Here is a 14,051-nt window from a genome sequence, read left to right on the forward strand (position 1 = left end):
TTAGGGAAAGAAAAGAAGAGGCTCAAAGGATAAAACTCAAAAGTAATTACGAAGCTTACTGGTAAAATGGTGATAATTTTTTTGAACTGGGTGATGAATACATTGAGAGTCATTAAACTACTCTCTCTACTTTTGTGTATATTTTAAAGTTTCATAATAAAAATTTTTTAAAATTATATTTTATTCACACTTATCTTTTTTTTTTTCGGCCACGCCATGTGGCATGAGGGATCTTAGTTCCCTGACCAGGGATCGAACCCTTGCCCTCTGCATTGGGAGTGCAGAGTCTTAACCAATGGACCACCAGGGAAGTCCCCTGAAAGTTTCATAATAAAATATTTTTTTAAAAAGTAGTCTCAAGTTTGGGACTTCCCTGGTGGCACAGTGGGTAAGACTCTGCACTCCCAATGCAGGGGGCCCAGGTTTGATTCCTGGTCAGGGAACTAGGTCCCACATGTATGCCGCAACTAAGAGTTCGCATGCCACAACTAAGGAGCCCACGTGTTGTAACTAAGACACAGCGCAACCGAATAAATAAAATTAATTTAAAAAAAAAGTAGTCTCAAATTAGTGATAACTACCAGTCCCACCAAGAGGCACTTGTGGTGAGAAAGTGTAGTCAAGAATGTTGTGTATCTTGGGACTTCCCTGGCAGTCCAGTGGTTAAGCCTTCACCTTCCAATGCAGGGGGTGTGGGTTTGATCCCTGGTCAGGGAGCTAAGATCCCACATGCCTCAGAGCCAAGAAACTAAAACCTAAAACAGAAGCATCATTTTTCTTTAAGAATTTATTTATTTATTTTTTATTTATTTATTTATTTGGCTGTGTTGGGTCTTCGTTGCTGCACGAGGGCTTTCTCTAATTGCGGCAAGCAGGGGTTACTCTTCATTGCAGTACGTGGGCTTCTCACTGTGGTGGCTTCTCTTGCTGCAGACGATGGGCTCTAGGCGCGCAGGCTCCAGTAGTTGTGGCTCATGGGCTCAGCAGTTGTGGCTCGTGGGCTCTAGAGCACAGGCTCAGTAGTTGTGGCGCATGGGCTTAGTTGCTCTGCAGCATGTGGGATCTTCCCAGGACCAGGGCTCGAACCCATGTCCCCTGCATTGGTAGGCGGATTCTTAATCACTGAGCCACCAGGGAAGCCCCTAGAAGCATTACTGTAACAAATTCAATAAAGACTTTAAAAATGGTCCACATCAAAAAAATCTTAAAAAAAAAAAAAAAAAGAATGTTGTGTATCTGCCCCAAAGTGAAGGCTGAAGGGGATTGGGGAAGAACTAAGGTTTATGGACCAGACCCCTTGGGTACATTCCTTCATTTAATCCCCCATCACAGCTCTGTTAGGTAACACCACCTTAACCAAGTGATTGAATTTAGCATCACCAAACCTGAGACAAATTGATACTGTATACCCCCGGTTGAGTGTATGGGGAAGTACACATCCTCGTTGATGTGGTCCTCTCACCAAAAATGTCTCACCTGAATCTAAAAAGGAGGCAGCAAACGCTGAACAGAGGACATTCTACCAGACAATGGGCCTGGACTCTTCAAAAGTGTTAATATCATGACAGACAAAAGATTTAAAAAGTAAGGTGAAGTGCTTTAAATTAAAGGAGACTAAAGACGTATGACATCTAAATGCAATGGGTGAACTTTGATTGGATCCTAGATTCAAAAAAGAAACACTAAAAAAAGTCATTGTGGGGATTTCCCTGGCGGTCCAGCGGTTAAGACTCCGTGCTTCCAGTGCAGGGGGCACAGGTTCGATCCCTGGTCAAGGAACTAAGATCCGGCATGCATGCAGTGTGGGCAAAAAAAAAAAAGAATCATCTAATACACTGTCCATTTTCCAAGTTTCTAATTGTCCCCACAATGACTTTTTTAAATAATAAATTTATTTATTTATTTATTTTGGCTGCAATGGGTCTTTGTTGTGGCGGCGTGTGGGCTCTTCGTTGTGGCGCGCAGGCTTAGTTGTGGCATGTGGGATCTTAGTTCCCCGGCCACGGATTGAACCTGGGCCCCTGCATTGGGAGCACGGAGTCTTAACCACTGGACCACCACGGAAGTCCCCATGATGATTCTTTAAAATATATATATTAAATGTACTGGGTGTGACTAAAACAACAACCACCACCTTATGAGGTAAGTGGTAACCCTCTTTTAGAGACTGGGAAACTTAAGTTCAGAGAGATAAAGGGACTTGCTCAAGAATCCACAGCTGGTAAATGGCAGCGCCAAAACAGGCCCAGATCTCCCTGACTCCAAAGCACAAGCTCCTGGCTGGTGGATGCTTCTTCCTCTGCAGCATCCCCAGGAAGCAAGAGATAGGGCTGTGTCTCCAAGGAGATGGTAAGGGTTGTAAAGAGGCACCGTGCATTGTTATGCCACGAGCAGTCATTCATTTATTCAAAATTTAATTTCTGTGTGACAACGATAAGCAAAAACAGGCAGTCCCTAGACTCAGGTTGCTTACAGCCTAGTGGAGGAGACAGATGTTGATCAAATGTTGGAAACACTCAAAGAAATATATATATATATATATAACAAAAGGAGATCAGAGCAATGAAGAAAAGGAAGCTGACCAAAGCAGAGGGTCAGCAGAAGACTTCTATGAGTTTGCTTTAAAGACTGAATAGAAGTTAATGATACAGACAGAAGGAAAAGTGTGAGCAAAAGGCCTATGGCAGGAGGGAGCATGACCTTGCAGTAGGAAAGCCCCAAGAGCCGGCAGCTGTGTGGTGCAAGGTAAGAATGGAGGAAAGTAGGCAGGGTCTGACCATGTAGGACCTTAAAGGCCATGCTAGGAATTCTGTTCAATTTTAAAAGCAATTAAAAAAAAGTTATTAAAGGGTTTAAGCGAGTGACAACATAAGATTTCAAGTTAAAAAAAAAAAAAAAGAAACACTTTGGCTGCAACGTACCAGTTAAAAGAGATTGTGGTAACCTGTGGTTACTTGTATTAGAATGAGCAGTGGAGATGGAAGGGGCCACATCCAGAGGATATTTGGGCAGACCAGATATGGGGAAATGCAGGAAAAGGAGGTACTGAAGATGTCTTAGGTTTGTAGCTTGTGCAGTTGGATGGAGATGCCATTCTCTGAGAGAAGGAACACTGGAAGAAGGCCAGATATGGGAAGATGTAACGTGAGTGATATCTTGGAAATGAAGAATTGGTGGTGCTTTTGAGACCTCCAAGTGGAGATGCAAGAAGGCAGCTGCATGTGCAACTCTGAAGTTCAGAAGAGAAGTCTAGACTAGAGGTGTACATTTGGGAGTCATCAACTTATGGCTACTGAAGCATGGATAAGATGGCCTCAGAAAGGGAGGATTTAGTCAATGGGAACCTCTGATTCTTAAAGGGAAGGCTTTGATGCAGAAATACTGGAAGGGAGCAGTAGGGGGGCTGAGTCACGAGCCTGAGCGAGAAGTGTGGGCTGGGAGAGAACCTCAATGTCACTCTCACTGCTTCTAGAAGCAATGTGTTCCTGCCAGCAGTGGGGTCACTTTCACTACTTTTGGAGGATGGCTTATGCGTTTCGCTACCTGGTGGGCTCTACTACTCACCCTCTAGGCAAGCCTCTGCTGGCAGCCCCCGTGTCTTCTGCCACTGCTTCCTGGGGGAAGGTGCTCTGCCCCCGGGCTTCTCTCCCAGTGTCCTTCAAACTATACCATAATTTATTTATTAAGCAATTAATTAATTGATTAACCAATGCCTTAGTGATAGGCAACATTTGGGGGCAAAAATTATGGTATAACCATACGTTGGAATACTATGTAGCAGAAGAGAGAGAGAGAGGGAGGTGGAAAGAGAGAGACAGAGAGAGGTATTTCTCTGTGTTCATATATGGAAAGCTCCCCAATTCCCCAATATACATATATTGTGAAAAAAAAAAGAAAAGTACAAAACTGTGATTTTATGCTATCTTTCGTATTAATGGGGAATATAAATCTGTATTCCAATTTACTTGTATACGCCTAGAGAAAGTGTGGAAGGATACACGGGACACTGAAAACAGTGACCCCATAGGGGATAAGGCAGGGTGGATTGCAGAGATGACAAATAAGGACGAAACTTATTATGACTCTGTTTATTTAAAATTTTCTGAACGTTATGACTATATCACCTATTCAAAAAATTAAATTCTAAAATATGGAAAAATGTTGTTTTCCAATATGTTTCATATTTTATATTTTCTAATGAAACTGATTTTAGTGCTCCCACCCCCAAAGATAACATTTTGCAGACATATAATACAATATCGCAACCAGGATATTAACACTGATACAGTCAAGATACAGACAATTTCCATCACCATTGTGTGCTATGTTTTAAATCTTGAAGATGGATGGTCTATTAAATAAAATAACATGTTTTACAAATCAGTGTGTTTAGTACACATTTAAAAAAAGTCTGGAAGGAAATTCAGCACAACAAAATGGTAACAGTGGTAATCTCTGGTCACGAGAAATACAGGGGGCTTAACTTCTTATTTTTCCTTTTTAGTTTCATGGTTGTTTTCTCTTTTCTGAGGTGAAATTCACATAACATACAATGAACCATTTTAAACTGTATATTTCAGTGGAATTTAGTGTATTCATGATGTTGTACAACCACCTCTCTTTAGTTTCAAAACTTTTTCATCGCTCTAGAAGAAGATCCCCTATCCATTAAGTAATCACTCCCTAGCCTCCTATTGCCAGCCCCTGACAACCTCTAATCTGCTTTCTATCTCTATGGATTTGCCTATTCTGGATATTCCATACAGAAGGAATCACATAATATGTGACCTTTTGTGTCTGGCTTTTTTTACTTAGCATAATATTTTCAAGGTTCATCCAAGTTGTAGCAGTATCAATACTTCATCCATTTTTATGGCTAAATAATATCCCATTTTGTGTATACATCATGATTTGTTTCTCTGTTCATCCATTAATGGACATTTGGGTTGTTCCCACCTTATGGCTATTGTAAATAGTGCTGCCAAGAATATCCATGAACAAGTTTTTGTTTGGACTCCTATTTTCAATTATTTTGGATATAAATGTAGAAGTAGAATTGCTAACAATTCTGTTTATCTTTTTGAGGAATCAACAAACTGTTTTCCACAGCAGTTGTACCATTTTACAGTCCCACAAGCTGCATATGAGAGTTCCTAATTCTCCATAGTCTTGCCAACACTTGTTATTTTATCATTTGTCTGTTTATCATAGCCATCTTAGTGGGTGTGCAGTGATATCTCATTGTGGATTTGATTTGCATTTCCTTAATGATCAACGTCAAACATCTTTTCATGAGCTTATTGGCCACTGAGTATCTTTTTTGGAGAAATGTCTGCAAAGCATGTGCTATTTTTAATTGTATCACTGATGATGTATTTTAAAACAGAGAGATTAAATTTTACATTACTGCTCCTGAATAAAGTTTTCTCTTATTACTGATGAAAATTAAAATTTCGAAATAGTATCTCATTGCATTAGTTAAGGCAATGGAAGCTGCTATAACAAATCCCCAAATGTTTCATGGCTCGAACACAATTGAAGTTTCCTTCTTGCACAAATAAAGCCCAACATGTTCAGTAAATGGCTCTTCTCTAAGCGGTAATGCAGGTACTTGGGCTCCTTCCATTATATGCTCTGCCATCTTCAACTCAAGGCTTCTAAGGCGGCACTGGTCCAGTATTTGTAAAAGGATTTTCAGTGAGGCCGGACACCATGCACCAATAGCACCAATTTACCTTTTTTCTTTCTTTTTTTTTTTAGGTATAGAAATGGAGAGTGTTCAGGGTTAGATTAATCTCAGGTAGAGACTTTCCACAGTAGATGCTACACAAAGATAAGGAAGCTAAGTTCAAGTGGCTGGCAAGAATGTGGGTATGTATTGCACCACGGGGTATATGTTGGAAAGAAAGAGAAGAGTAACAATGCAGGGGAGTTGACGGACTTAGGAGGAAAGTGTGGAGAGATCAGAGGGTTGAATAATGTCTAGGTGTAAACTGTGATTCAGTTGGAGGGCAAGAAGATTGCAGTGAGTTAATTATACATCAGGATTTAAGATTCTTAAAATAGTCTAGTTCAAGATCATGATAAAGAACAAGGTGTAGGGACTTCCCTGGTGGCGCAGTGGTTAAGAATCCGCCTGCCAGTGCAGGGGACATGGGTTCGATCCCTGGTCCGGAAAGATCCCACATGCCGCGGAGCAACTAAGCCCGTGCGCCACAACTACTGAGCTTGCACTCTAGAGCCCGTGAGCCACAACTACTGAAGCCCGTGCGCCTAGAGCCTGTGCTCCGCAACAAGAGAAGCCACTGCAACGAGAAGCCCGCGCACTGCAATGAAGAGTAGCCCCCGCTTGCCATAACTAGAGAAAGCCTGCGCACAGCAACGAAGACCCAATGCAGCCAAAAATATATAAATAAATAAATTAATTATTAAAAAAAAAAAGAACAAGGTGTGCCTGTGGGAGTGGGTGGCCATAATGGGGTAAGATTTATATATAGCTCCTCAAGTTCGAGATAGGCAGGAGGCCTTTATAGGTGTTGGTTGGGTTATCCACAGAAATACTGAAATTTCCCACATGTCAAGGCTCTAAGTAAATAAAGGAGAGTGTACAGAAAGGGTATAAAGTAATATAGCCTATATTTTATTTATTTTTAAAATTTTTATTGGAGTATAGTTGATTTAAAATGTTGTGTTATAGCCTATATTTTAAAGGATAGTTATTGCATGACTCTGAGAGACTAGAAATCCTGAAAGGACAGTAAGTTAGATTTCTACACTAGGTGGAAAAAAAGCAATTTCAAGCTGGCTGTAGGGGTGGCAGTATCTTTGGGGGAACAGCCAAGTTATGGTTAAAGCAAAGAGGTGAAGGAACTATGCTCAACAATTTAGGAATGGCAGGGAATTTTAATCTGCCATGGAAGAAGAATTCCAGGGGGAAAGAATGGAAGGAGGAAGCATCAGGCTGGAGGGAGCTAAAAGTATGGGAATTTCTATAGCAATATCACAAACTAGATAATGCGAAAATGTGTGGGCTTCCAAACACCTAGATATGTTAGATAAAATCTAACATACACTTTTTCAGATTCAGAGCTAACTTTGCAAGAGGGTAAGGGTACCTCCCAAGGAGCACAAATAAAGAGGGAACTGAAAACTAGGAAAAAAGATTATGGTTATGCTGGTGCTATCTCAGTAACCAAGAGGTTTGGATTTTAAGACTAGGAGAGGAAGCCTTAGGCCCAGGTAAGGCAGGGAGCTGTATCTTAAATTCTGCATGAAGTCAGGACCCTTCAAATGTTAAGCTTGAATGAAAGGATGAATTAAAAAGAAATCTCGGAGGAGCTTCAAGATGGCGGAAGAGTAAGACGCGGAGATCACCTTCCTCCCCACAAATACATCAGAAATACATCTACATGTGGAACAACTCCTACAGAACGCCTACTGAATGCTGGCAAAAGACCTCAGACCTCCCAAAAGGCAAGAAACTCCCCACGTACCTGGGTAGGGCAAAAGAAAAAAGAAAAAACAGAGACAAAAGAATAGAGACGGGACCTGCACCAGTGGGAGGGAGCTGTGAAGGAGGAAAGGTTTCCACACACGAGGAAGCCCCTTCGCGGGTGGAGACTGCGGGTGGCGGAGGGGGGAAGCTTCTGAGCCACGGAGGAGAGCACAGCCACAGAGGTGCGGAGGGCAAAGCGGAGAGATTCCCGCAGAGGATCGGTGCCCACCAGCACTCACCAGCCCGACAGGCTTGTCAGCTCACCCGCCAGGGCGGGCGGGGGCTGGGAGCTGAGGCTCGGGCTTGGTTGGATCCCAGGGAGAGGACTGGGGTTGGCTGCGTGAACACAGCCTGAAAGGGCTAGTGCGCCACTGCTAGCCGGGAGGGAGTCCGGGAGAAAGTCTGGAGCTGCCGAAGAGGCAAGAGACTTTTTCTTGCCTCTTTGTTTCCTGGTGCACGAGGAGAGGGGATTAAGAGCGCCGCTTAAAGGAGCTCCAGAGACGGGCGAGAGCCACGGCTATCAGCGCGGACCCCAGAGACGGGCATGAGATGCTAAGGCTGCTGCTGTCGCCACCAAGAAGCCTGTGTGCAAGCACAGGTCACTATCCACACCGCCCCTCCCGGGAGCCTGTGCAGCCCGCCACTGCCAGGGTCCCGTGATCCAGGGACAACTTCCCCGGGAGAACACACGGCGCGCCTCAGGCTGGTGCAACGTCATGCCGGCCTCTGCCGCCACAGGCTCGCCCTGCATCCATACCCCTCCCTCCCCCCGGCCTGAGTGAGCCAGAGCCCCCGAAGCAGCTGCTCCTTTAATCCCGTCCTGTGTGAGCGAAGAACAGATGCCCTCAGGCGACCTACACGCAGAGGCGGGTCCAAATCCAAAGCTGAACACCGGGAGCTGTGCGAACAAAGAAGAGAAAGGGAAATCTCTCCCAGCAGCCTCAGAAGCAGCGGATTAAATCTCCACAATCAACTTGATGTACCCTGCATCTGTGGAATACCTGAATAGACAACAAATCATCCCAAATTGAGGAGGTGGACTTTGGGAGCAACGATATATGTATATTTTTCCCTTTTTCTCTTTTTGTGAGTGTGTATGTGTATGCTCCTGTGTGTGATTTTGTCTGTATAGCTTTGCTTTTACCATTTGTCCTAGAGTTCTGTCTGTCTGTTTTTTGTTTTTTACTGAAAAAAATTTTTTCCTAATAATTATTTTTTATTTTTTATTTTAATAACTTTATTGTATTTTATTTTACTTTATTTTATTTTATCTTCTTCTTTCTTTTTTTCCTCCCTTTTATTCTGAGCCGTGTGGAGGACAGGCTCTTGGTGCTCCAGCCAGGCGTCAGGGCTGTGCCACTGAGGTGGGAGAGCCAAGTTCAGGACACTGGTCCACAAGAGACCTCCCAGCTCCACGTAATATCAAACGGCGAAAATCTCACAGAGATCTCCATCTCAACGCCAAGACCCATCTCCACTCAACGACCAGCAAGCTACAGTGCTGGACACCCTATGCCAAACTACTAGCAAGACAGGAACACAACCCCATCCATTAGCACAGAGGCTGCCTAAAATCATAATAAGGCCACAGACGTCCCCAAACACACCACCAGACGTGGACCTGCCCACCAGAAAGACAAGATCCAGTCTCATCCACCAGAACACAGGCACTAGTCCCCTCCACCAGGAAGCCTACACAACCCACTGAACCAATCTTAGCGACTGGAGACAGACACCAAAAACAACGGGAACTACGAACCTGCATCCTGCGAAAAGGAGACCCCAAACACAGTAAGTTAAGCAAAATGAGAAGACAGAGAAACACACAGCAGATGAAGGAGCAAGGCAAAAACCCACCAGACCAAACAAATGAAGAGGAAATAGGCAGTCTACCTGAGAAAGAATTCAGAATAATGATAGTAAAGATGATCCAAAATCTTGGAAATAGAAATGGAGAAAATACAAGGAACGTTTAACAAGGACTTAGAAGAACTAAAGAGCAAACAAACAGTGATGAACAACACAATAAATGAAATTAAAAATTCTCTAAAAGGAATCAACAGCAGAATAACTGAGGCAGAAAAACGGATAAGTGACCTGGAGGATAAAATAGTGGAAATAACTACTGCACAGCAGAATAAAGAAAAAAGAATGAAAAGAATTGAGGACAGTCTCAGAGACCTCTGGGACAACATTAAACTCACCAACATTCGAATTATAGGGGTCCCAGAAGAAGAAGAGAAAGAGAAAGGGACTGAAAAATATTTGAAGAGATTATAGTTGAAAACTTCCCTAATATAGGAAAGGAAATAGTTAATCAAGTCCAGGAAGCACAGAGAGTCCCATACAGGATAAATCCAAGGAGAAACAGGCCTAGACACATTAATCAAACTATCAAAAATTAAATACAAAGAACAAATATTAAAAGCAGCAAGGGAAAAACAACAAATAACACATAAGGGAATCCCCATAAGGTTAACAGCTGATCTTTCAGCAGAAACTCTGCAAGCCAGAAGGGAGTGGCAGGACATATTTAAAGTGATGAAGGAGAAAAACCTACAACCAAGATTACTCTACCCAGCAAGGATCTCATTCAGACTCGACAGAGAAATTAAAACCTTTACAGACAAGCAAAAGCTAAGAGAATTCAGCACCACCAAACCAGCTTTACAACAACTGCTAAAGGAACTTCTCTAGGCAGGAAACACAAGAGAAGGAAAAGACCTACAATAATAAACCCGAAACAATTAAGAAAATGGTAATAGGAACATACATATTGATAATTACCTTAAATGTAAATGGATTAAATGCTCCAACCAAAAGACATAGATTGGCTGAATGGATACAAAAACAAGACCCGTATATATGCTGTCTACAAGAGACCCACTTCAGACCTAGGGACACATACAGACTAAAAGTGAGGGGATGGAAAAGATATTCCATGCAAATGGAAATCAAAAGAAAGCTGGAATAGCAATTCTCATATCAGACAAAATAGACTTTAAAATAAAGACTATTACAAGAGACAAAGAAGGACACTACATAAGGATCAAGGGATCAATCCAAGAAGAAGATATAACAACTGTAAATATTTATGCACCCAACATAGGAGCACCTCAATACATAAGGCAAATACTAACTGCCATAAAAGGGGAAATCGACAGTAACACAATCATAGTAGGGGACTTTAACACCCCACTTTCACCAATGGACAGATCATCCAAAATGAAAATAAGGAAACACAAGCTTTGAATGACACATTAAGCAAGATGGACTTAATTGATATTTATAGGACATTCCATCCAAAAACAACAGAATACACATTCTTCTTAAGTGCTCATGGAACATTCTCCAGGATAGATCATATCTTGGGTCACAAATCAAGCCCTGGTAAATTTAAGAAAATTGAAATTGTACCAAGTATCTTTTCAGACCACAATGCCATGGGACAAGGTATCAATTACAGGAAAAAATCTGTAAGAAATACAAACACATGGAGGCTAAACAACACACTACTTAATAACCAAGAGATCACTAATGAAATCAAAGAGGAAATCAAAAAATACCTGGAAACAAATGACAGTGAAAACATGACAACCCGAAACCTATGGGATGCAGCAAAAGCAGTTCTAAGAGGGAAGTTTATAGCAATACAATCCTACCTTAAGAAACAAGAAACATCTCAAATAAACAACCTAACCTTACACCTAAAGCAATTAGAGAAGAACAAAAAAACCCCTAAGCTAGCAGAAGGAAAGAAATCATAAAGATCAGATCAGAAATAAATGAAAAAGAAATGAAGGAAACGATAGCAAAGATCAATAAAACTAAAAGGTGGTTCTTTGAGAAGATAAAATTGATAAACCATTAGCCAGACTCATCAAGAAAAAAAGGGAGAAGACTCAAATCAATAGAATTAGAAACGAAAAAGGGGAGGTAACAACTGACACTGCAGAAATACAAAGGATCATGAGAGATTACTACAAGCAACTCTATGCCAATAAAATGGACAACCTGGAAGAAATGGACAAATTCTTAGAAATGCACAACCTTCCGAGACTGAACCAGGGAGAAATAGAAAATATGAACAGTCCAATCACAAGCACTGAAATTGTAACTGTGATTAAAAATCTTTCAACAAACAAAAGCCCAGGACAAGATGCCTTCACAGGCGAATTCTATCAAACATTTATAGAAGAGCTAACACCTATCCTTCTCAAACTCTTCCAAAATATTGCAGAGGGAGGAACACTCCCAAACTCATTCTATGAGGCCACCATCACCCTGATACCAAAACCAGACAAAGATGTCACAAAGAAAGAAAACTACAGGCCAATATCACTGAAGAACATACATGCAAAAATCCTCAACAAAATACTAGCAAACAGAATCCAACAGCACATTAAAAGGATCATACACTATGATCAAGTGGGGTTTATCCCAGGAATGCAAGGCTTCTTCAATATACGCAAATCAATCAATGTGATACACCATATTAACAAATTGAAGGAGAAAAACCACATTATCATCTCAATAGATGCAGAGAAAGCTTTTGACAAAGTTCAACACCAATTTCTGATAAAAACCCTCCAGAAAGTGGGCATAGAGGGAACCTACCTCAACATAATAAAGGCCATATATGACAAACCCACAGCCAACATCGTCCTCAATGGTGAAAAACTGAAACCATTTCCACTAAGATCAGGAACAAGACAAGGTTGCCCGTTCTCACCACTATTATTCAACATAGTTTTGGAATTTTTAGCCACAGCAATCAGAGAAGAAAAAGAAATAAAAGGAATCCAAATTGGAAAAGAAGAAATAAAGCTGTCACTGTTTGCAGATGACATGATACTATACATAGAGAATCCTAAAGATGCTACCAGAAAACTACTAGAGCTAATCAATGAATTTGGTAAAGTAGCAGGGTACAAAATTAATGCACAGAAATCTCTTGCATTCCTATACACTAATGATGAAAAATCTGAAAGTAAAATTAAGAAAACACTCCCATTTACCATTGCAACAAAAAGAATAAAATATCTAGGAATAAACCTACCTAAGGAGACAAAAGACCTGTATGCAGAAAATTATAGGACACTGATGAAAGAAATTAAAGATGATACAAATAGATGGAGAGATATACCATGTTCTTGGATTGGAAGAATCAACATTGTGAAAATGACTCTGCTACCCAAAGCAATCTACAGATTCAATGCAATCCCTATCAAACTACCACTGGCATTTTTCACAGAACTAGAACAAAAAATTTCACAATTTGTATGGAAACACAAAAGACCCCGAATAGCCAAAGCAATCTTCAGAAAGAAAAACGGAGCTATAGGAATCAGGCTCCCTGACTTCAGACTATACTACCAAGCTACAGTAATCAAGACAGTATGGTACTCGCACAGAAACAGAAATATAGATCAATGGAACAGGATAGAAAGCCCAGAGATAAACCCACGCACATCTGGTCACCTTATCTTTGATAAAGGAGGCAAGAATATACAGTGGAGAAAAGATACCCTCTTCAATAAGTGGTGCTGGGAAAACTGGACAGCTACATGTAAAACAATGAAATTAGAACACTCCCTAACACCATACACAAAAATAAACTCAAAATGGATTAAAGACCTAAATGTAAGGCCAGACACCATCAAACTCTTAGAGGAAAACATAGGCAGAACACTCTATGACATAAATCACATCAAGATTCTTTTTGACCCACCTCCTAGAGAAATGGAAATAAAAACAAAAATAAACAAATGGGACCTAATGAAACTTCAAAGCTTTTGCACAGCAAAGGAAACCATAAAAACGACAAAAAGACAACCCTCAGAATGGGAGAAAATATTTGCAAACGAAGCAACTGACAAAGGATTAATCTCCAAAATATACAAGCAGTTCATGCAGCTCAATAACAAAAAAACAAACAACCCAATCCAAAAATGGGCAGAAGACTTAAATAGACATTTCTCCAAAGAAGATATACAGATTGCCAACAGACACATGATGCTCAACATCATTAATCACTAGAGAAATACAAATCAAAACTACAATGAGATATCATCTCACACTGGTCAGAATGGCCATCGTCAAAAAATCTACAAACAATAAATGCTGGAGAGGGTGTGGAGAAAAGGGAGTCCTCTTGCACTGTTGGGGGGAATGTAAATTGATACAGCCACTATGGAGAACAGTATGGACGTTCCTTAAAAAAACTAAAAATAGAACTACCATATGACCCAGCAATCCCACTACTGGGCACATACCCTGAGAAAACCATAATTCAAAAAGAGTCATGTGCTCTCTCACCTTCTGAGATGGCCCACACTCTTTCTGTGGAGTGTGTTTCTCTCTAAATAAATCTACTTCGTACTTTCCACTTTGTCTCGCACTGAATTCTTTCTTCGATAAGACATCAAGAACCTGAGCTTCATTAAGTCCTGAGACTAGGTGTGTGATCTCAGTTAAAAGAACATGGGGAGATTAACCAAGATGGTGGAGTAGAAGGACATGCTCTCACTCCCTCTTGCGAGAGCACCAGAATCAC

The 14,051-nt window shown here is 41.1% G+C and overlaps 1 pseudogene; it reads right to left on the reverse strand.

Annotated features, from left to right (window-relative positions):
• Positions 1-14,051, reverse strand: part of LOC133078017 (large ribosomal subunit protein eL31-like) — an 86,449-nt pseudogene that overhangs the window by 59,425 nt on the left and 12,973 nt on the right.

The sequence above is a fragment of the Eubalaena glacialis genome, chromosome 18, assembly GCF_028564815.1.
Source record: "Eubalaena glacialis isolate mEubGla1 chromosome 18, mEubGla1.1.hap2.+ XY, whole genome shotgun sequence".
Classification (NCBI taxonomy): Eukaryota; Metazoa; Chordata; class Mammalia; order Artiodactyla; family Balaenidae; genus Eubalaena; species Eubalaena glacialis.